General features: G+C 45.7%; 1 protein-coding gene across 4 annotated transcripts in view; it reads left to right on the top strand.

Annotated features, from left to right (window-relative positions):
- The window catches only part of LOC141265411 (poly(rC)-binding protein 3-like), a 1492220-nt gene that overhangs the window by 273376 nt on the left and 1196750 nt on the right, over window positions 1-22094 (top strand). The window lies entirely within an intron of this gene.

Raw genomic sequence — 22094 nt, 5'->3', positions numbered from 1 at the left:
AGCCGTCTGCTCAACCTCCGCTTGAGACTAAAATTACGGGGAACCCCACGCCAATTTTTTTTTTAATAAATCCTTTATTTTAACACTAAATGACAAGTACAGTAATCAACACTATCACTGTACTTCTTATATATGTGACTGACATGTTTCTATCCATCTAATCTATGTGTGATGCTCTATTCTTTCTGTTATAAATTGTCGGGTACCGATACTGAATTGCCGGCCGGCTTTTTTAAAGAGACGGTGCATGAAAACACTATTATTTTTTTTAATAAATCCTTTAACACTAAATGATAAGTACAGTAAGCAACACTGTCACTGTGCTTCTTATATATGAGACTGACATGTTTCTATCTATCTAATCTATGTGTGATGCTCTATTCCTTCTTGTCTAAATTGTCGGGTACTGGTGTATGCCGCTGCTGAATTGCCGGCCGGCTTTTTTAATGAGAGTGTCTTCTGAGCAGTTTGTCAGCTTTTGGACACCTTTGAAGGTGTTTTCTATGTGTTTCTATGTGGTTTTGTTTGCCTGCCATTGGTTTTAACGGTGTTCGAAGGTGTTCGATGAACAGTTCAGCGAACATACGGGTGTTCGACGAACCGAACCGAACTCGAACACTACGGGGGTGGCTCAACACTACTAGACAACTCGTTTTGATATGTCACCTGTAACAATAGTACCTATTTAAAGGGAACCTGTCAGCACTAGGTTCCCTCTAAGTGGTAATTATGCCCTTGTAGTAAATAACACAATGTTTTAAGTATTTAGAAGAAATATTCAATTTTCAATTTTGCCTGAAATTTAAAGATTCAAGGAATTTTGTAGTGCATATTTTCATACACAATATTCTGTATTGGAAAATTGTGTATGATACTTTTTTGTATTGCTCCATCCAGCTGATTCTGTTTCAGTTAATCATTTTGTTTCAGCCTATATATGAAAATATTGATCATTATCATCTGCTTGGTATGATTTGTTACTCACACACCAGGGTGTAATCGTACAAAATCCTTGAATTTTTGCAGGTGTACCTAGAAAAACTGATGCTGTTTTGAAGGCTAAGGATGGTAACAGCAAATTTCAATTTGATTTAATTTTGTTCATTAATTGTTAGTTTATTTTTATAAATTAGTAAAATTTTCTGAGGGCTGCTACTCTACTTTTATATTGATGACCTTATCTCAGAATAAGTCATCAATATCAGATTTGTGTGGGTGCTGGTTGTTGGACCACCACCAATCAGCTTTTTTTGTACCTTGTGGTGGCTGGATAATTAGCAGTGGCAGAGCTGAACAGTATAGCTCCATTGACTGTGTAGTGTCCACTGCTGGGTCCTGCAGATTCACTTCCATTAATTGCAATAGAAGCAGATGTGCAATATTCAGCTGCGGCCACTACACTTGGTGGAGCTATACTGTTTAACCCCACAAATGCTAATATCTGGCCACCATCAGTGGCACTAAGAGCAGTTGATTGGTGGGCTTGCTAGGTGTTGGACCTCCACTGAGATGATAGAATAGGTCATCAGTATAAAATTAGTGGAGCTACTCTTTAAAATTTCTGGTTTTGAAATCATTCTTACATTACAGCATTTTTTCCACACCTGCCTAAAACTTTTGCACAATATTGTGTGCTCTGCTTTATTTTGCTATTTGATTGGTGTATATATACATTATAACTAGAGACTGCATTAGTCCTAGTTTGTAAACTAGGCCATTGTATATTATACAGAGAAGAGGAAATTATTATTTTGAGGGAACAGCCCATGTCAGCGTTGAACACTGACTTCCTTAATTCTATCTTTTAGTCTGCAATGTTGATAGTAAATTGGATTTTTTGACATTGTTTGCACATATTGAAAAGTAAAAAAAGTACATTTGACCTACATAGAGGCACGTTGCGCATTCACTGTAAAAGAATTAAGGGAAGATCTTAAACTTGTATCACTTAGTTTCTAAGCACTAGACATCAAAGATGCAGCAATTTTCTTTTATCAAACAGTACCTCTTGCAAAGCTCAAATTTGTGCCATGTCCTATGTGGCTTCTATTAAGAGGCTGCAGATTTTTGCAGCACAGATGTAAAATACTGATTATTAGCTAAACTTACTAGGCAATCTTAAGTGTAGTTGTTTTATCCATTCAAGTCTTCACCATAAACATTAATGTATTTTGTGTAATTTTCTTATTAAATATAGCAAACAACATTATTATCATTATTAGCATTAACAAGAGTGGTAGTAGTAGAGGAAGTACAGTGATAATGTAATGTACTTTAAGTGCATGACTGGAGAAAATAAAAGATTAATGGATATTGTACCCAGTAAACTGTTTTTTAAACTTTGACTCTCTCCTAGTAACATGCTGGCAAATATTCTTTACACTGCTACAGTTTGGATTGTCTCTTGTTCGCAACTTTGCAATTAACTCTTATTACAAAATTGTCTCAGTTGTCAAGGACTGAGGGATTTTTAATTTTGTAGTTTATAGCTTGTGGAATAGGTTACCAGCCACCTCTTCAGTGGCCATGTCTGCAGTTTCTTAATAAAGGACCACGCGCTTGCAATCTGTTTCCTATACTAATTGCAAGCGCTACTCTATTGGCTCGCTCACGCTACCGTATAAATCGGACAAGTGCCATCACATTTTTTATCTGATAGCATTAGGACTAATGTTATTCAATGGGTCAGTGCAGATGTTCGATTTTTTTCACTCACAGAATTTTTCACTGACTGATTTCACTCCGAAATGGGTGTGAGAAAATAAATCGGATGTCATACGGAGACACAGTACAGTGTCTAATTTTTACAGATACATTACAATTCTGTAACTGTAAATGGTCCTGTAAATAATTAATAGCTGCGGAGTAAAAAAACGGATCGCATACAGCTTGCACACGGATGACAAATGAGAAAAAATCGTACCACTTTTCTGGATGAAAATCAGACCACTTATGCAACCCTAGCCTAAAGCTGGTTGTATTGCTGGATTCAGCTTCATAGCTCTGCAAGCAGCTTTGCTTAGAGCACACTTCCAACCAGTAGGTCAAGACAACTGTCATTGTCAATCTTAAAGGGACCCTCTGTCCAACATAAGCTGCGAAATAGGTCATGAAAAAATGTGCATGGGGTGATAATAGAGCGCTCACTGTAGAAAGCAGTAACTGTTACAGCTCTCTACACAGCCCCGATGAATGGAAGTGGATTACTGCGAGATGTATAAAATGTCATTGTCTCCCTATAGCGGCTTCTCCAGTAAGTCATTAAGGTTTTAATGGTACCTACCTGCAGAATATTATTATATCTGTAATATACAGTACCTAGCTATAGTATATAGAGTATACATAGTATTGTGTAGACCTATGACCGGGCTTCAAAGGAGACTGTGATTCTGTAATACTGTGGTGTTGCTGTATATAGCAAAAGCGATCAAATTAGCTAATATTCAAGGTGTCCATCTAGAACAATGGTGAAATCACTAAAGATAATTAGTTCCCCATTTTTTACTTCATAAATTTTCTTCTTAAGTTTATTTAACAACCCTTGACCTTTATTAGAAACATATGTATTTACAATAGTTTATGTTGCATTGCTAATGCTACATATAATAATAAGGTGTCTGGCTTCTGTGTCATTAATTTCTAATTCTAGTTGAAACTTAATCAAAATTTTTTTTAGATTCATCTGACTCCTGCGTTTTTCTCTTTATTGCAAGCCATAAAATTATGGGAAGTTTTTGTTTTTTAAATTTGGTGTATTTAAAGTGAATTTTGATTATTTGTGGACAATTATGTGTGCCCCTGACTTTTTGATTTTCTTCCATGCTACAAACCTTTTTCTAGGGCTGTCTAGTCCTTTAACATTAAGTGACTTTATAGCCATTGTTATCAAACATATACGTTAAGCATAAATTCCAAATATTAGGTACTTTTTAATGCTTAAAACGCACCTGTCAGCAGGATTGTGCTTCGTAAACCACATACACTGTCAGGTGGATGCCGTTACACTGATTAAAATGATACCTTTGTTGATGAAATCCGTCCTGTGGTTTTTGTGTAATCTTTATTTTCATTCCTGAGCTAATGATATGCTCATGCTTCGGGGCGGCCTTTGGGGAGGGACTGTAACTGTTGCTGTTCTTATGTATTCCACTCTTTGGCTTCAGACAGGTCACTGTGCCTTCAGTGACCTGCTTACTATTTTAAATACTGCCTGAGTAATTGTGGTAGAAATCTAGAAATTTGCATGTAACAAAATGGTCCCGCCGCCCGTGCACACACAGTAGCATCTTTTGTTTGCTGAGAGATGTTACTGCGCAAATGCGGCCACAGAGCCATTTTGCTGCAGGAAAATTTATTTTTCCTCCAGAAAAATGGTGCCCGCGTGTGCACAGTAGCATCTATCGCTTGCCGATAGATGCTACTGCGCAAGCGCCGCTAGCGGCACCATTTTGCTGGAGGAAAAATAAATTTGCCTGCAGCAATATGGTGCCGCTGATCACACTTGCACAGTAGCATCTCTCGGCAAACGAGAGATGCTACTGTGCATGCGCGGGTGGCGGGGCCATTTTGCTACAGGCAAATTTCTTGATTTCTGCTGACAGGTGCGCTTTAAACCTTTCCTGACCCATAGTGATATAATGCAGAGATAAAACAATTTATTTGAGACCTAAAAAAGACCATAACATTAAAACAAACTAATAAATATATAAAATACAAAATGGGCTGTCCAAGCAGCCTCTTGGAACTAATGCTGGAAATTAACAAGTTCTCTTCCATATGGGAATAGTTCATGTTACTACTGGTGATCAACATTTTAAAGGGACCCTAACAGTGAACACATGTTGCCCGATCAACGGGCAGCATGTATCCGACTTTGACTATATGAATTCCGCCATAAATGTTTGATTCAGAAAGGCTTAGACGTACAAGAGAAAAACATACTTTAAAAGTCCCCGGGACCAAGCCACATTGGTGACTAGTCAAAAAGGTGGGTCCTCGCCAGCTTCTCCCATCCTGATTTCCTTGATTGAAAGGTCTCTCACTGTGTATGCATATAGGGTCAAACCTATGAGTTACTGGCAGTAGGCGGGGAGAAGTCACTGGGGGCTCACCTTTCTGACTAGTCAACTGTGCAGATTAGTCCTTTGAAAATAAATGCTGCAGCGTTTCAGAGTCAAACATAAATGGCTGAAATCCTACAGTCAGTGTCTGAAATATGCCGTCAGGTTCACTTTAAGGTAAATTGAAGGTCTGAGATAAATTATATAAACAGTTATCGGTCAAGCATCTGTATATAGATTACCATCCAAACCAATTTGTCTTGAAGTATTCACATAGAAGGATGTGGTTTTCATTTAGGAGAAAAGACAATGTCCAAGGTGTTGAGAGCTTCCTTGCCATCTTCTGGGTTGATGACTTGGATGATGCTCCTTTAACCCTCCGTCACATACAATAGGCCTGACAGGCACATGTCTTTTACTTTCATTTCTCTTTCCTCACCAGATTGTCAGGAAATCCCCTCCCTCCAGGTTAAGTAAATGGTTTTTTTTGCACCTGATTATGTGTAGTTTCTTTTATTACATCCCTATGAAGGTCACTGATCACTTTTAGAGCACTGAAATTGCAAACTTTAGATATTATATGTATTTTTCTAGCCTGCGCCTGACAGTCACATTGTATGTGAACTTGTTAGAACCGATATTGTATGTGACGGAGGGTTAAAGTATGGAATTCTCATCTGTATAAGCCTCTCTTCTGGTTTAGGACTTTGGTTATTTCTTCAAATTGTTCCATGACATTTTTGAAATTTATAATGGTAAAAAGTGGTTCTTTTTTATGTAAGTAGTGAGTTGCTCCTTTGCATTGTAGAAATGGAATCTCACTATCATGTCTCTTGGGATATCCGCAGTTAAAAATGCTGGTCTTAGTAGGCCATGTGCTCTTTCAATTATTAAATCAAGCTCTTTAAGCCTAGGTATGGTTTTCTTTCAAGTCTGCTATTTTTATTCAGACTTCTTTAATTTAAATTTAAGGGAAGACTGTTATGTTAACAACTCCTAATTGCTTTTTGCCAAATTCTCAATTTTGTTGTCTGTATATTCAAATCTCTGGTTGCTGGGATCTACAGATATTTTTGCATTTAATTGTGTTGCTAAGTCGATTTGCAGAGATTCATTTAAAGCTTTTGCTAGATCTCTGATGAAAATTTCTGATGCTAACTGTTCAGAAACTGACAATGTGTCTGGAGATTCTTTTACTTTTAGCTCTACACCTCTTTCTGCTTTTAGTGACTTAGTCTTATCCCATCTGAGTCACTGTTTATCTTGTCTAATACTCAGGGACTCAGAATCAATCTCTGAGAAATGTGTCAGTTGTGCTTTAAGAGGATCAGACATTGGCTCCGACCCTTTGCGTTTTCCCCTTGTTTTATTCATGCCTGCTTGAACAGGTATGAATAAAACTTTGCATGGAGCATCACGGCACTGCTGTTTGAGCTGTGATTATGGTCTGTGCTGTAGCAGGAGAAACTTGCTGCAGTACCCGGTCTTTCACTGTGGTTTGGTCTTTCTCCAATGAAGATGTCATCATACTGTTCTTTGAAGATTCAGAAACTGACATTAATCAATATGATCACTCTAGATGTAGCTTTTAAGGTTGCCTCCAAGCTGAAATCCAGGCTCTCTGAAGCGTGCTTCCTAAATGCACAGAGCTCATTTTATACCCCCTTAAAAGTAATTTTTCAACTGCTGTTGATTTGTTCATTCCACCTCCTAAAAATCACAATAAGGCTAGGTTCACATGTTCCTGTGCTCTACGTTTAGCTCTTACATCTGGATTTCCATCTAAATTTAAGAAAAACAGAACTGAGTCAAAACCGTCATTCATAAAAATGAGACTGATGGAGACACTCTGGACTCCATATGGCCCTGTTCTCAGTGGTGTCCCATTTTTTAGGCATACAGAGAAGCGCAAACAGCGGTGTGTTTATACATCTGTAAAAAGATGGACACCACTGGAACAGATTAAAAAAGGCAAGGCACTACTGTACTGTTGATGCACAAGTAGGGCCCCAGTCTTTATACACACGTGGTCAAAATTGTTGGTACCCCTCGTTTAATGAAAGAAAAACCCTCAATGGTCACAGAAATAACTTGAATCTGACAAAAGTAATAATAAATTAAAAATCTATCAAAATGAACAAATGAAAGTCAGACATTGCTTTTCAATCCTGCTTCCACAGAATTAAAAAAAAAAATTAAACTCGTGAAATAGGCCTGGCAGAAATGATGGTACCCTTAGCTTAATATTTTGTTGAACAACCTTTTGAGGTAATCACTGCAATCAAACAATTCCTGTAACTGTCAATGAGACTTCTGCACCTCTCGATAGGTATTTTGGCCCACTCCTCATGAGCAAACTGCTCCAGTTATCTTGTGTTTGAAGGTTGCCTTTTCCAGACTGCATGTTTCAGCTCTTCCCAAAGATGCTCAATAGGATTTAGGTCAGGGCTCATAGAGGGCCATCTGACACTGATGTTCCTTGAGCTTGAAGTTCACCTTTAAACTCTTTAGAAGTTATCCTGGACTCTTTTGTTACCGTTCGTATTATCCGTCTCTTTGATTTGTCATCAATTTTCCTCCTGCGGCCAGGAAGGTTGGCTACAGTCCCATGGATCTTAAATTTCTGAATAATATGTGCAATTGTAGTCACAGGAACATCAACCTGCTTGGAGATGGTCTTATAACCTTTACCTTTAATATGCTTGTCTATAATTTTCTTTCTAATCTCCTTTGCTTCCTCTGGTCCATGTTGAGTGTGGTACACACCATGTCACCAAACAGCACAGTGAGTATCTGTAGCTCTATATACAGGTCCACTAACTGATTACAAGATTGGAGACACCTGTGATGCTAATTAGTGGACACAACTTGATTTAACTTGTCCCTTTTGTCACATTACTTTCAGGTGTACCATCATTTCTGTCCAGGCATATTTCATGAGTTTAATTTTTTTTTAAATTCTGTGAAAACAGGGTTGGAAAGCAATGTCTGACTTTCATTTGTTCATTTTCATAGAATTTTAATTTATTATTACTTATGTCAGATTCAAGTTATTTCTGTGACCATTGTGGGTTTTTCTTTCATTAAACGAGCAGTACCAACAATTTTGACCACATATGTTTATGAAGTAATGAAGAACTTGCCACTCGTGAGAAATATATCAATGTGATTTAATTACAGGTGCAATCCATAAGATTCGGTCAAACCATTGACCTTCTTCAGATGAATTGTTTATAGATTGCTGCAGAAAAAAAGGGGGAATCCTGTGTCAAAGAAAGTGTCCTGGGTATAGCGGTACACCACTGTGTAAGTGCCAGAGATGAGATGTCGGCTTATTTGGGGGACACTGTGAGAAATAAATGAAAAAATAAATAAGAAAGTAAGAAAATATAAATAAAGCAAAACTAAAAAAAAAACATTTCTGGGGAACACAGTTAAAAATGTCTTTATCTGTCATTTGTGGTTGTAAAAAAAAGTTAAAAATAGCAAACTAGACACTTATTTTGTTTTTTCTTTATAATTTCCGCCGATATCAGCAAAAAAAAATGTATAAAAAGAGGTAAAACTGAAGCTCAATGTATCGCGAAAAACAAGAGGCAAAAATTATTTTAATATCCAAACAAGAACATTTTTTGGCAGCCATTAAAATTGATTTTTGTTGCGGCAATCACAACCATTTCACAACTGTAAATACATATGAAATGATGAAAACCTGAAAATACTTGGTCTAAAAAGACACAAATATACTAATGATGTCTACCTTAGATTATTGTATTTACTGATTGCATGTGCTCATTATCATTTGGCTTTGGAACCTCTCTGGAAATACAGAATTTATAGCTTACCTTTTCTTATGCTGTTAGAAAAACGTGTAGTTTTTCCAACTTCTGTTTTCAAACAATCTCTCCATCTAACGTAGTTGTAACCCAATCCTAGCTGGTACACGGCTTCTTTGAATGCACAATTATTTTGGATCTTGTATTGTGGCTCAAGATACTGTACTATAAATGTCATGTTATTTGTCATTTTTCATTTCTGTAAATGTGGAAGGTATGTAACATAGAATGTAACATATTATAGATAAGGTACAATGTCAATTATGCATTATATAATTTACTGTATGTCAATGACCTGCACATAGAGAAACGCAAGAAAGAACTAGATTGTGTCCCCATGTTCCTTGCCACCTATTTCAATTTATAACCACACTAGCACCTAACTATCACAGAGTTGGCTTCTTCTGTGTGATGACAACTTGCTTGGATGTCATCAAATATGAAATATATCATATGTCAGCACTGGTGGACACAGACAGAAAAGGGCCCTGCGCAAGAACAATATATGGGCCCTTTGCAGCCCAAAAGCTGCTAAAAATGCAAAATTGCACCTGCTTTAGAGATAGAAATGGGCCCCCTTAGCTCTTGGGCCTCTGTGCAGTAGCACAGGTTGCACCAATGTTATGTCCGCCACTATATGTTAGTGGGCACACAATAATTCTGTGTGGTAGCTACTAATGTATTGTTTTGAAAGTGATTAAATTGTATCAATCCTGTGTTCTGGTGTAGGAAAAATTGATAACCTATAGGACCTACAGAAGGTGATTCAATAATTATGCCTATTACTAATAAATTGTAAGACAACTCACAGAAAAAAACACCTTATTAAAACATAATATTTCTTAAATATGCATTAAAAGAACCACTTAATAATGGTCCAACCACAAGAAAAGGATTAAAAAAGAGGATACACATGAATATTGAAGTCTCATTGATATAGTGGGTATCTTACAATGGGGAATGATCAAGTCATCAACATGGGAAGGGGCATAATCATATCATCAGGGCTCATTACACATGTCCCCTAGATTCTTCATACACAATTACCAACGCTCCCCCAATCAGGCTGTACCAGTCACAGAAGTGTCACATGAGGCCCTAAAGAGACATGATCAGTATATATTTTTTTCTGTCAGTTTTACGCAGGATGAGCATTGGCCAGTCTCACTACGACTAAAAACAGAGATCCTGACATAAGAGTTAGGGCTCGCTCACACTGGCGTATATTCTCTCATGCGAGAGAATCGGGCTGATTATGTTAATAGACTGCAATCAAACTCTGCCAGATATTGATCTACGTATCATCTGAGTGTGATCCAATTCTCTTGCATCACTGATGTGGAGAAGACGGAGAATGTAATTTCTCCATCTTCTCCATTGTCTCTATGAGCGTACATCGGATGGCACTGGGATGACATCTAAAGGGAGTCCGATATTTCACATGCACCCATAGACTTGTGTGGGTGCGCTTGATCCGATCATCAGAGCCACACACAGCATACTGCCATTGTTTTCTCATGCTGAATCGGCATCCCAGATCTGCACTGCCCCATAGTAGAACATAGGGCCAAGTGCTAGACGATAAAACATAGGATATCACTCGGCCGTGTTATATGCTAGTGTGAGCGAGCCCTTAGTAAGACTTCGGTTTAAGATTTGTGATTTCACTTTCACAGGTGTATTATTATTTTTCATCCCCAAGAATGGTAATAGCTTTTGGTTCCCTCTCTTATCTTGTATTTCCAGATCAGAATTGGCATCAACATGACATCTATGTGGTGCTACCTTTCCTGAAAAGAGATTAATATCTTTTACCCACCTGACTTCATCAAATGCAGGTGTTGATGCTTAGAAAGTCCCTAAAAATGCAAGGCAATGTAATTTTCATAAAGCTAAAAAGATTGTAAATTCGAATGTCTTTACCTGTATTATTTTGCCGATTAAATTGTTGTTGCAACCCCATTCGTCTCGATTACTGAGCTAAATTTTGATAGCTTCTAAAAAAGTAGTGGGATTTGGAGTTATACTTAGGGTCAGTACTGTTAGACTTGGAGTGATACTAGTGGTTAATGTCGATGTGGGACCCATTTACACACCCCAAGAAGTAAGATGAGGCATATTTAGTGTCTGTGTAGCGTCGGCGTCCCTGCCTCCTGCTAGGCAGGGACGCTGTTCCCCTCACCTCTCCGCTCTGTGCCCGGCGTCTTCCTCCCGCTCTGCTGGCAGCGCGCGCTGCTTCCCGGCCACGGTGCTTAGGGAGCGCGCGCGCGCGCTCCCCTTCTCTTGAAGGGGCCGCGCGTGCCGTCCTAAGGAGTCCCCGGCCAATGGCCGGAGGACTTCACCATATATAAGGCACCTCCTCCAAAATGGAGGTGCCCGAGCAATGTTGTTGCAAAGCCTTCACTCTGCTTCAGCCCTCAGGTCCTGTTTCCAGTTACCTGCCAGTCACCTGCCAGATTCCTGCCTGTTACCTGCCAGTCACCTGACAGATTCCTGCCTGTTACCTGCCAGTCACCTGCCAGATTCCTGCCTGTTACCTGCCAGTCACCTGCCAGATTCCTGCTTGATACCTGCCAGATATCCGATTACCTGCTTGCAAGCCTGCGGTCCGACGGTCTGCCTTCCGACACCTGTCAGTCTGTCTATGGACCAGCCTGCCCGCTCACCTGGGAGCGCTTGTCTGCTACCTGCCTGCGAGCCTACCTGGAGGCTCCGCCGTCACTTGCCGTGACCACCTGCCTGTCCAGAGACTCTTGTCTGCTCACCTGGGAGCGCTCATCTGCTACCTGCCTGCTAGCCTACCTGGAGGCTCCGCCGTCACTTGCCGTGACCGCCTGCCTGTCCAGAGACTCCTGTCTGCTCACCTGGGAGCGCTCATCTGCTACCTGCCTGCTAGCCTACCTGGAGGCTCCGCCGTCACTTGCCGTGACCACTTGCCTGTCCAGAGACTCTCGCCTGCTCACCTAGGAGCGCTCACCTGCTACCTGCCTGCTAGCCTACCTGGAGGCTCTGCCGTCACTAGCCGTGGCCGCCTGCCTGTCCAGAGACTTTCCCTGTCACTTGCCGTGACTACCTGCCCTTCTACCCAGAGACTGTCCCTGTCACTTGCCGTGACTACCTGCCCTTCTACCCAGAGACTGTCCCTGTCACTTGCCGTGACTACCTGCCCTTCTACCCAGAGACTGTCCCTGTCACTTGCCGTGATTACCTGCCCGTCTTCCCTGGGAGCCACCCGCTTCCTTACAAGGACCGCCCCCTTGTATAGTTGCTCAGAGGTTCCGCCTCCCAGACCCGTTACAGTTTGCTCGGGCCATGGAATCCGGTGGCACCCAAGCTCCCTCGCTCTCGGACCTATGTCATGAACTGTCCCGTCAGAGGTCCCAACAGGAGTCCATCCTGAGTCACCTGCGGAGTGTCAACTCTCGCCTGGACACTCTGTCTGCTCCACCTGCAACCACCGCTAGTGTCATGACTCGCAACCCGGCAGCGCCGCTGCCCACCAATGCCATGGTATCCTGTCCCGGACCCCGGTTTTCTGCACCTCCTCGTTTCGGAGGTGACTCCGCTCAAGCTCGGGGCTTCATAAACCAGTGCACCCTGCACTTTGAACTCTTGTCCCACCAGTTTATCTCCGACCGGTCCAAAGTAGCCTTTATCATGTCCCACCTCACGGGGGAGGCTCTGGCTTGGCTAAATCCTCTGTGGGAGAGAGGAGATCCCCTGGTGTCCAACCTGCCAGCCTTTCTCACGGCTTTCCGGAAAGTCTTCGACGAACCCGGACGGAAGACCTCATCCGCATCGTCTCTGCTACGCCTCCGTCAAGGAGATCTCACCGTGGGCCAATATGCCATACAGTTCCGTACCCTTGCTTCGGAGCTGGATTGGGATAACGACGCTCTGGTGTCTGTCTTCTGGGAGGGTCTGTCCGGCCGTATTAAAGATGAACTCGCCGGTCGGGACATTCCTACCACTCTCGATGACTTAATAACACTTGCCACCCGGATTGACATCCGATTCCAGGAGCGCGCCAAAGAGGTTACCCGTGAGAGGAGGTTTCCACGTCTAGCCCCCACCTTCCAGAAACCCGTCACTCCCTCCGTTACTCCCCAGGCACACTCACCTGAGCCTATGCAGGTCGACCAGACCAAGATGGTCAAAACCCGTCAAGACTTACGCCGTGCCGAGGGGAGCTGCTTCTACTGTGGCAGTAAGGAGCACCGGATCCGTTCCTGCCCAGAGAGGTCGGGAAACGCCTGTGTCTAGGATCGCTCAGAGAGGTCGCCCTAGACAAAAGTAAACCCTCTCCATCTCTGATGCTGTCAGTCTCTATCACCTGCGGAGAGAACCGCTATTTCGAACTGGCTCAACTTGACTCAGGAGCTGCTGGAAATCTCATTTCTCAGTCTCTGGTAGAGAAATACCGCATTCCCACCAAACCTCTGGCCGTACCTTTATCTGTCGCTGCCGTGGATGGGGGCCTCTTACCACATCCCATCCAACTCATCACCGAATCCATAACTCTGCAGGTGGGAATGCTGCATTTTGAGAGCATCTCCTTTCATGTTCTGCCTGGACTCTCTCACGCACTCTTGTTAGGCCTACCTTGGCTCCAGAAACATGCACCCGTGCTTGACTGGCAGACCGGAGAAGTACTTCGCTGGGGACAGGACTGCCATAGGACTTGTCTAGTTCCCATTCATCCTGCTCGTCCTTCTCCTACCCCAGTCAGTCTACCCGGTCTACCGGTTCCCTATTGGTCTTATGCGGATGTCTTCAATAAAAAAGAAGCAGAGACATTACCCCCTCATAGACCATACGATTGTCCAATCGACCTGATTCCCGGCTCTACTCCTCCCCGTGGGCGTATCTACCCTTTGTCCGCAGCGGAGACCCGGTCCATGTCAGAATATATTGAGGAGAATCTGGCCCGGGGATTTATCCGGAAACCTACCTCCCCGGCAAGAGCAGGCTTCTTCTTCGTCAAAAAGAAGGACGGCTCACTCCGTCCATGTATAGATTATAGAGGCCTTAACCAGATTACAGTGAAGAATAAATACCCCCTCCCGCTCATTCCTGAATTATTTGACCGCCTGAGGGGGGCTAGAATCTTCACCAAACTGGATCTCCGTGGGGCGTATAACCTGGTCCGTATCCGTCAGGGGGATGAGTGGAAGACGGCATTCAACACTCGGGACGGCCACTATGAGTACCTTGTAATGCCCTTCGGTCTCTGTAACGCTCCTGCCGTCTTTCAAGAGTTGGTCAATGACATCTTCCGTGACCTTCTCTACTCCTGCGTGGTGGTGTACCTGGACGACATCTTGGTCTTCTCTCCGGACCTTCCTACTCACCGGAGGGATGTTCGTCAGGTCCTGCTCAGGCTCAGGCAGAACCACCTCTACGCTAAATATGAGAAGTGCATCTTTGAGCAGACCTCTCTTCCATTTCTGGGCTACATAATCTCTCAGACCGGCCTACAAATAGATCCTGAGAAACTGTCTGCCATCCAGAAGTGGCCCCGACCAGAGGGGTTGAAGGCTATTCAGCGGTTCCTGGGCTTCGCCAACTATTACCGCCTCTTCATACCGCACTTCTCTTCCCGGACTGCCCCTATCTCTGCGCTCACCGGTAAGGGTACTAATCCCAGAAGATGGCCGCCCGAAGCTGAGGAGGCCTTTCTTTCCTTAAAACAGGCCTTCTCCTCCGCCCCAGTGCTGCATCGTCCGGACGGCAACAAACAATTCTTCCTAGAAGTTGACGCTTCCTCCTCCGGAGCCGGGGCGGTACTTACCCAAAAGTCATCTTCCGGGAGAATGGTAACCTGCGTTTTTTTCTCCAAACTCTTCTCCTCTTCTGAGCGCAACTATTCTATTGGAGACCGTGAATTGTTAGCCATTAAGCTGGCACTGGAGGAGTGGCGTTACCTGCTCGAGGGGGCTCTTCACCCGGTAATAATTTACATGGACCACAAGAACTTGGCTTACCTTAGAGCGCCCAGAGACTTAACCCGCGCCAAGCCCGGTGGTCCTTGTTTTTTGCCCGCTTTGATTTTGTTCTTCATTTTCGCCCGGCAGACAAAAACATCAAAGCTGACGCCTTGTCCCGATCCTTCCTGGTGTCTGATCTAGAGGAGGAACCTAAGCACATCATTGATCCCGCCAAAGTAATGCAAGTGGCTCCCGTGAATCTAAATCGTCTCCCTCCCGGTAAGACGTTTGTAACTGTACCTGATCGGAAGAAGGTCCTACACTGGGGTCATTCGTCTAAGCTAGCTGGCCACGCCGGTCAGAAAAAGACCCTCCATCTCATTACCCGGCATTACTGGTGGCCTACCCTGCACAAGGATGTAATATACTTTGTTTCTGCCTGTGTGTCCTGCGCCCGCAACAAAGTTCCGAGACACCTGCCAGCCGGTCGCCTTCTTCCTCTTCCAGTACCTGCTGCCCCGTGGCAGCATATTGCTATGGACTTTATAACGGATCTTCCTGTCTCTGCCGGTTGTACGGTCATTTGGGTGGTCGCTGATCACTTCTCCAAGATGGCGCACTTCATTCCCCTGCCGGGTCTCCGTCTGCACCCGAACTGGCTAAAGACTTTATCCGCCACATCTTCCGTCTCCATGGCCTGCCCCTCCACATCGTGTCAGATCGTGGGGTTCAGTTCACCTCACGCTTCTGGAGAGCCACATGTAAGTTGCTTGACGTCACTCTGGACTTCTCCTCCGCTTACCATCCACAGTCCAATGGTCAAGTGGAGCGGATCAATCAGAACCTGACCAGTTACCTCCGGCACTTCGTTAATGCCCACCATTCGGACTGGGTGGATCTCCTACCATGGGCCGAGTTCTCTTACAATAATCACGCGAGCGAATCTTCCTCCAAATCCCCGTTTTTTGTAGTCTTCGGTCAGCATCCTCGGATCCCATTTCCCGTCTCCACCTCGGTGGACAATCCGGCTGCGTAATCTCTCGTTCGCGAATTCTCCTCCATTTGGGAGAGTACCCGATCCGCACTCCTTCAGTCGTCCGAACGGATGAAAAAACACGCTGACAAGAAACGCCTGGATCCTCCACAATTCCGTCCTGGAGATAAAGTCTGGCTCTCGTCCAAATATGTCCGGCTCAAGATTCCCTCCTACAAGTTAGGGCCTCGGTTCATCGGCCCACTGGAAGTTATCAAACAGATCAACCCGGTGGCCTATAAATTAAAACTCCCGGCCAACTTACGGATCCCTAACTCCTTCCATGTATCTCTCCTCAAACCCGTGGTACTTAACTCTTTTTCCAAGTCTACAGGTATGCCTCCTGCTCCGGTTTCCGCTGAGAACGAGTTTGAGGTAGAGAACATTCTGGCCACCAAAAGGGTAAGAGGAAAAACCTTTTTTCTGGTAGATTGGAAGGGGTTTGGTCCTGAGGAGAGAACGTGGGAGCCCCGGGAGAACATCCATGCCCCTCTCATCCTTGATAAATTTCTCTCTGGCCTAAAAAAGGGGGGGCCTAAAGGGGGGGGTACTGTAGCGTCGGCGTCCCTTCCTCCTGCTAGGCAGGGACGCTGTTCCCCTCACCTCTCCGCTCTGTGCCCTGCGTCTTCCTCCCGCTCTGCTGGCAGCGCGCGCTGCTTCCCGGCCACGGTGCTTAGGGCGCGCGCGCGCTCCCCCTCTCTTAAAGGGGCCGCGCGCGCCGTCCTAAGGAGTCCCCGGCCAATGGCCAGAGGACTTCACCATATATAAGGCACCTCCTCCAAAATGGAGGTGCCCGAGCAATGTTGTTGCAAAGCCTTCACTCTGCTTCAGCCCTCAGGTCCTGTTTCCAGTTACCTGCCAGTCACCTGCCAGATTCCTGCCTGTTACCTGCCAGTCACCTGCCAGATTCCTGCCTGTTACCTGCCAGTCACCTGCCAGATTCCTGCCTGTTACCTGCCAGTCACCTGCCAGATTCCTGCTTGATACCTGCCAGATATCCGTTTACCTGCTTGCAAGCCTGCGGTCCGACGGTCTGCCTTCTGACACCTGTCAGTCTGTCTATGGACCAGCCTGCCCGCTCACCTGGGAGCGCTCGTCTGCTACCTGCCTGCTAGCCTACCTGGAGGCTCCGCCGTCACTTGCCGTGACCACCTGCCTGTCCAGAGACTCTTGTCTGCTCACCTGGGAGCGCTCATCTGCTACCTGCCTGCTAGCCTACCTGGAGGCTCCGCCGTCACTTGCCGTGACCACCTGCCTGTCCAGAGACTCCTGTCTGCTCACCTGGGAGTGCTCATCTGCTACCTGCCTGCTAGCCTACCTGGAGGCTCCGCCGTCACTTGCCGTGACCACCTGCCTGTCCAGAGACTCTCGCCTGCTCACCTAGGAGCGCTCACCTGCTACCTGCCTGCTAGCCTACCTGGAGGCTCTGCCGTCACTAGCCGTGACCACCTGCCTGTCCAGAGACTTTCCCTGTCACTTGCCATGACTACCTGCCCTTCTACCCAGAGACTGTCCCTGTCACTTGCCGTGACTACCTGCCCTTCTACCCAGAGACTGTCCCTGTCACTTGCCGTGACTACCTGCCCTTCTACCCAGAGACTGTCCCTGTCACTTGCCGTGATTACCTGCCCATCTTCCCTGGGAGCCACCCGCTTCCTTACAAGGACCGCCCCCTTGTATAGTTGCTCAGAGGTTCCGCCTCCCAGACCCGTTAAAGTCTGTACACTTGCCACCATTATATTGCACACCAGATAAAGAAAATTGTTGTCCCGACAGGGTGAAATTTAATTTGGTGGTGGTTAGAGGTGAGTTCGATATTCTTATAGCTCATATAGTTATTTCATTCTATTCTTCACCCAGTTTGATGATTGATAGCCTGTATTTACATTATTGATGGCAATAAGAAGAAAAACATCTTTTACTTATTCCATCTTCTATCTACTGATATTGAGTCTAAAGCTGCCTTTACATTGCAAAATAATCATGAACGAGCATTCTTAAAAGTGTTCATTTCCCGATTATCTTGCCATGTAAACAGGCTGCCAATCACTCAATGAATGAGCAAAACTCTTGTTCATTGGTGACATTATCTTTTGTGCAGCACAAAAGATCATAGTATCTCAATGTTGCATCATCCTGTATAAACAGGACTTGTATTGCCGAGAACTATGGCAGCCTATGTGCACTGAGAGATCTAATATAGATCTAATATAGATCAGTGCACATCTTTAACTTTGGTCTGCCGGTGTCACAGTTCTGTTGTCAGGTATCCCGGGACCTGGGGCTCCTTCCCTGTCCCTAACGCTAGGGGTGGCCTAGCTAGCCCTGTTCCCTGAATACTTCTGAAGGTGAAGATGCAAGGGCCACGTACCTTGTCTGAGCTCCTCAATCCGCCCTCAGTCTGTTCCCTCCACCCAACCAGGGAAGAGGTGAGAAATTGTATATGGCAGTACACAAACCAGACTAACAAGGTAATACAAACAGGGATAAAGAAAAATGCCAATCATACAAATATATATGCACACAAACAACAGAGGTTAACATCGAGAAGTGGAGGATGGGGAAATACAAAGTAGGAAAAGATGGGGATTAACACACAACCAAAACTATGCAACTGTCTTAGATAAATCCACCAAACGCCTTCTCAAACAACAAACCACCAAACTCCTAACTAGTGTTGAGCCACCCCCGTAGTGTTCGAGTTCGGTTCGGTTCGTCGAACACCCGTGTGTTCGCCGAACTGTTCGTCGAACTGTTCGTCGAACACCTTCGAACACCGTTAAAACCAATGGCAGGCAAACAAAAACACATAGAAACACATAGAAAACACCTTCAAAGGTGTCCAAAAGGTGACAAACTGCTCAGAAGACACAACTAACACATGGAAAAGTGACAAGTACATATAGTCATGCGAAAAGAAAAGAGGTGGAGGAGTAAAAGGAGGGGGAGACACAGATATAGGCATGTCATGCCCTTCTAACATCCAAAAAGTGAGAAGCCGACACGGCCAGTCCGTTCCTGCCTGTGCCACCTCTGTGTCGCCGGGTTTGTGCCAGAGCCGCGGTGGAACCTGACGGCCAGCCCCCCTATCCCAATACTGGTGCCTGTCCGCCGGTGGGTCGAGGCCCCCCACGGTGGGGGTGGGAGTAACATCTGCAGAAGAAAGACCATCTTCTAGCCAAACTAAGATGTCGACTTCTTTTCGTGGACAATGTGATACGATCCCATTCTTACGGACACGCCCATCGCTACAAATTCTAGATGAGGCACAAAAACAGCAGGTGCTTCAACGGATATCAAGTGCTCCTTCAAGTGGGCTCTCCATCACCTCAATTTCAACATCACAAATACTCCAGTCCTCAGAGGTGTCACCCCAATCGCACTTGCTTCCTCACAGCTCCCAAGTCTCCAGCTGCCCGTCTGAGTATGGGGTAACACAGATGGCTGAGTCTGCCCAGCTGTTTACTCATACTATAGCCTGGGAAACGGAGGTCTGCTCCAGAGCTTCTGTTAATCCAGATGAGGAAATGATCTGATCCGATGCCCAGAATCTTTATAAGTTGGATCCAGGACCAGATGAAGAAGGTTCTGAGCATAATGTAGACCCTTGTTCCCAAACTGTAACTCCTGTTGGTGGAGACAATGATGAAGACGATGATGAGACTCAAATACCTGATTGGAGCGACAACTTGACTTTTCGGTCAGGGCAGGAAGAGGTTGGCTCTGAGGGCGACGGGTGTGATAACACACAGGGTGATGATGACGAGGTTGGAGATCCCACTTACTGTCAACCCACAGTCAGACAGTCGATGAGGTCAGCAGAGGAGGTGGAGGAGGATGTGACTAGCCCTGGGGATGGGGATGACTCGGTACCCGGGCATTTGCCTGGCCTTGGGGATGTCGCGGTGGTCGGCTCCCTGGCCCGTACCCTGGGGTCTCTCTTTAAAAGGGTGGATAATTGTTAATTTTATAAGAGTTCATGACGCCACCTGTGGTATCTGGTGACAAGCACCAGCGCTGCAGCAGTCCACTGAGGCCGGTGATAAGGCAGCTCGATGGTATAGCTCCCCACAGGTGGAGCTAGGTCTCAGGGCAGCGTATGCAGGGGGAATGCAGGACAGGCGAGACCCAGCTGGGTCAGAGCAAGAACGGGAATGGACACGGTAGTCACTTCAGTACCTTTTACTGGTGGAAATTCAGGCACATCCCGGAGCACTGTAGGGTGAAGGGTGCATATCAGGATCCTCCCCAATGAGCGGGTGTAGGGCCTCCTGTTTCTTGCCTCTGTGTAGTAAGTTTCTGACCTGCCTGGAGCTAGGCCTAACTTTGTCTCTGTCCTGCGCTGGCTGACCTTGTGGTAGGGCCTTCACTTGGAGTGCACGCTCCCGACTTACGGGGCCTATGTGTCTCCTGGCTCTGGTACGTATCAGCACCTTAGCGATCCTGGGACTTGTAGTTCTCCAGGGATTCCGGTTATGCCTTACTGGGTCATAGAGATACCGGTAAGCTCGGATCCTGTGTCCGGTAAATGCTTCGGGGTGAGCTGGTTAAGCTCCTCTGCCCCTTATGTACTAACTCGCCACTCGCCTTCGGCCTACTCGGGCCCTCACTAGGCTATACACACTAACGGCAGCTTGCCGCGCTTCACTGATCTTACGGCACCGGCACACCTTAAGCTCTATCTGGGCTCCCTGAATCTAGCAAGCAGGAGCCTCGTGCTCCACTGCTGAACTATTAACTGCGTTCTCTAGACTAGACTGAGCTCCACTGCAGACTGACCTCTCTTAGGCTTCTCTACTGCAGGAACTCTTCAGAGGAACTGAACTGCCTAGCTCCACCTTCCCTATTTATATCCCTAACGGGCTCCCTCTGCTGGTCTGAGGTGGAAGGTGGAGATGTGTGAATGTTTATGGGGGCCTCTTGTGGAGGATTCCATCAATGCACTCTTGTAGGATCTGTGATACCAAGCGCAGCGGGGCATCACAGATGCTATTGACGACGAGGTTAGGTTGCGCCTTCCTGAACAGAGACGGAGTACTGGAAGCACGTCAACAACTGCATCCTCAACCACAACTCTGCCTCTGACCACAAGTCGTAGTGGCTCTTCAGGTCACATGGGCTCTAAGCCTTGCATAGCCTGGGCATTTATTCAGATCGATAAGGATGACCCAACTCGTGTTATCTGTAATATTTGTCAGCAAAAGCTAAGTAGAGGCCAAAAAATACATAGTTTGAGTACTTCATGCATGTACCGTCACATGGATATGAAGCATAAGTTGCAGTGGGAAGCTCACTGTGCTACAATGCGGCTTAGCCGGCTGGGCCAACCACCGTCTGCCCCATCTTGTGCATCCGCAGCCTCTTCATCCTCTGTGACTGGGGGGACAGCAGTCACACATGTTTTTGGACGCAGACCTGCCACCTCTTTACCCGCAACAGCCAGTGTGATTGGCAGGTCGTCAGTTCATTGGGAAGTGGAAACACCTGCTAGTGTTGAGCACTCTCCGACATCGAGAGCACCACCTTTGGATCAAGGCAACCTAACATGTCCGCCTGCATCTTCCTCACAGACCGGCAGTTGCCGGGGACACCCTACGCAACACCGTCTAAGCAAAACAGCCAGCCCTCGGTCCCTCAGATGTGGAAAAGTAAAAGACCATTTCCTCCTAGCCATGAGAAAGCTAAGAGGTTGAATTTCACCATCTGCAAGCTGTTGGCTACAGAAATGCTGCCTTTCCACCTGGAGGACACAGAGGATTTTCAAGACCTTATGTCCGTCACAGTGCCCCAGTACCAGATGCCCAGTCGGCACTACTTCTCAAAGAAAGGTGTGCCTGCGCTCCACTAGCATGTCGCACACAACATCACCGCTTCTTTGAGAAACTCTGTGTGTGACAGGGTGCACTTCACCACAGACACTTGGACGAGAAGGCATGGACAGGGGCGTTACATGTCGCTGACTGGGCACTGGGTAACTATGGTGACAGCAGGACAAGGGGCTGCTGTCCAAGTCTTACCGTCCCCACGAGTTGTGTGTTAATCCTCTTTATCTCGAACTTCCTCCACTGCTTCTGCCTCCTCAACCTCCTCTCGGTCCTCCACCTGCACCCAAAGCCTGTCTGATAATGCCACCTGCTTTCTAACTGCGCAGAAGGAATCCTGCACACCTCCTTACTATGCTGGCAGCAGGGCTCAACGCATCAGTGTTTACTTTGAAATGTCTGGGAAATGTGAGTCA

The sequence above is a fragment of the Phyllobates terribilis genome, unplaced genomic scaffold, assembly GCF_046119375.1.
Source record: "Phyllobates terribilis strain yellow unplaced genomic scaffold, ASM4611937v1 Scaffold_4__5_contigs__length_816908805, whole genome shotgun sequence".
Taxonomy (NCBI): domain Eukaryota; kingdom Metazoa; phylum Chordata; class Amphibia; order Anura; family Dendrobatidae; genus Phyllobates; species Phyllobates terribilis.
Note: the sequence above shows the minus strand (reverse complement) of the source record. Positions and strands in the feature narration are given on the sequence as shown.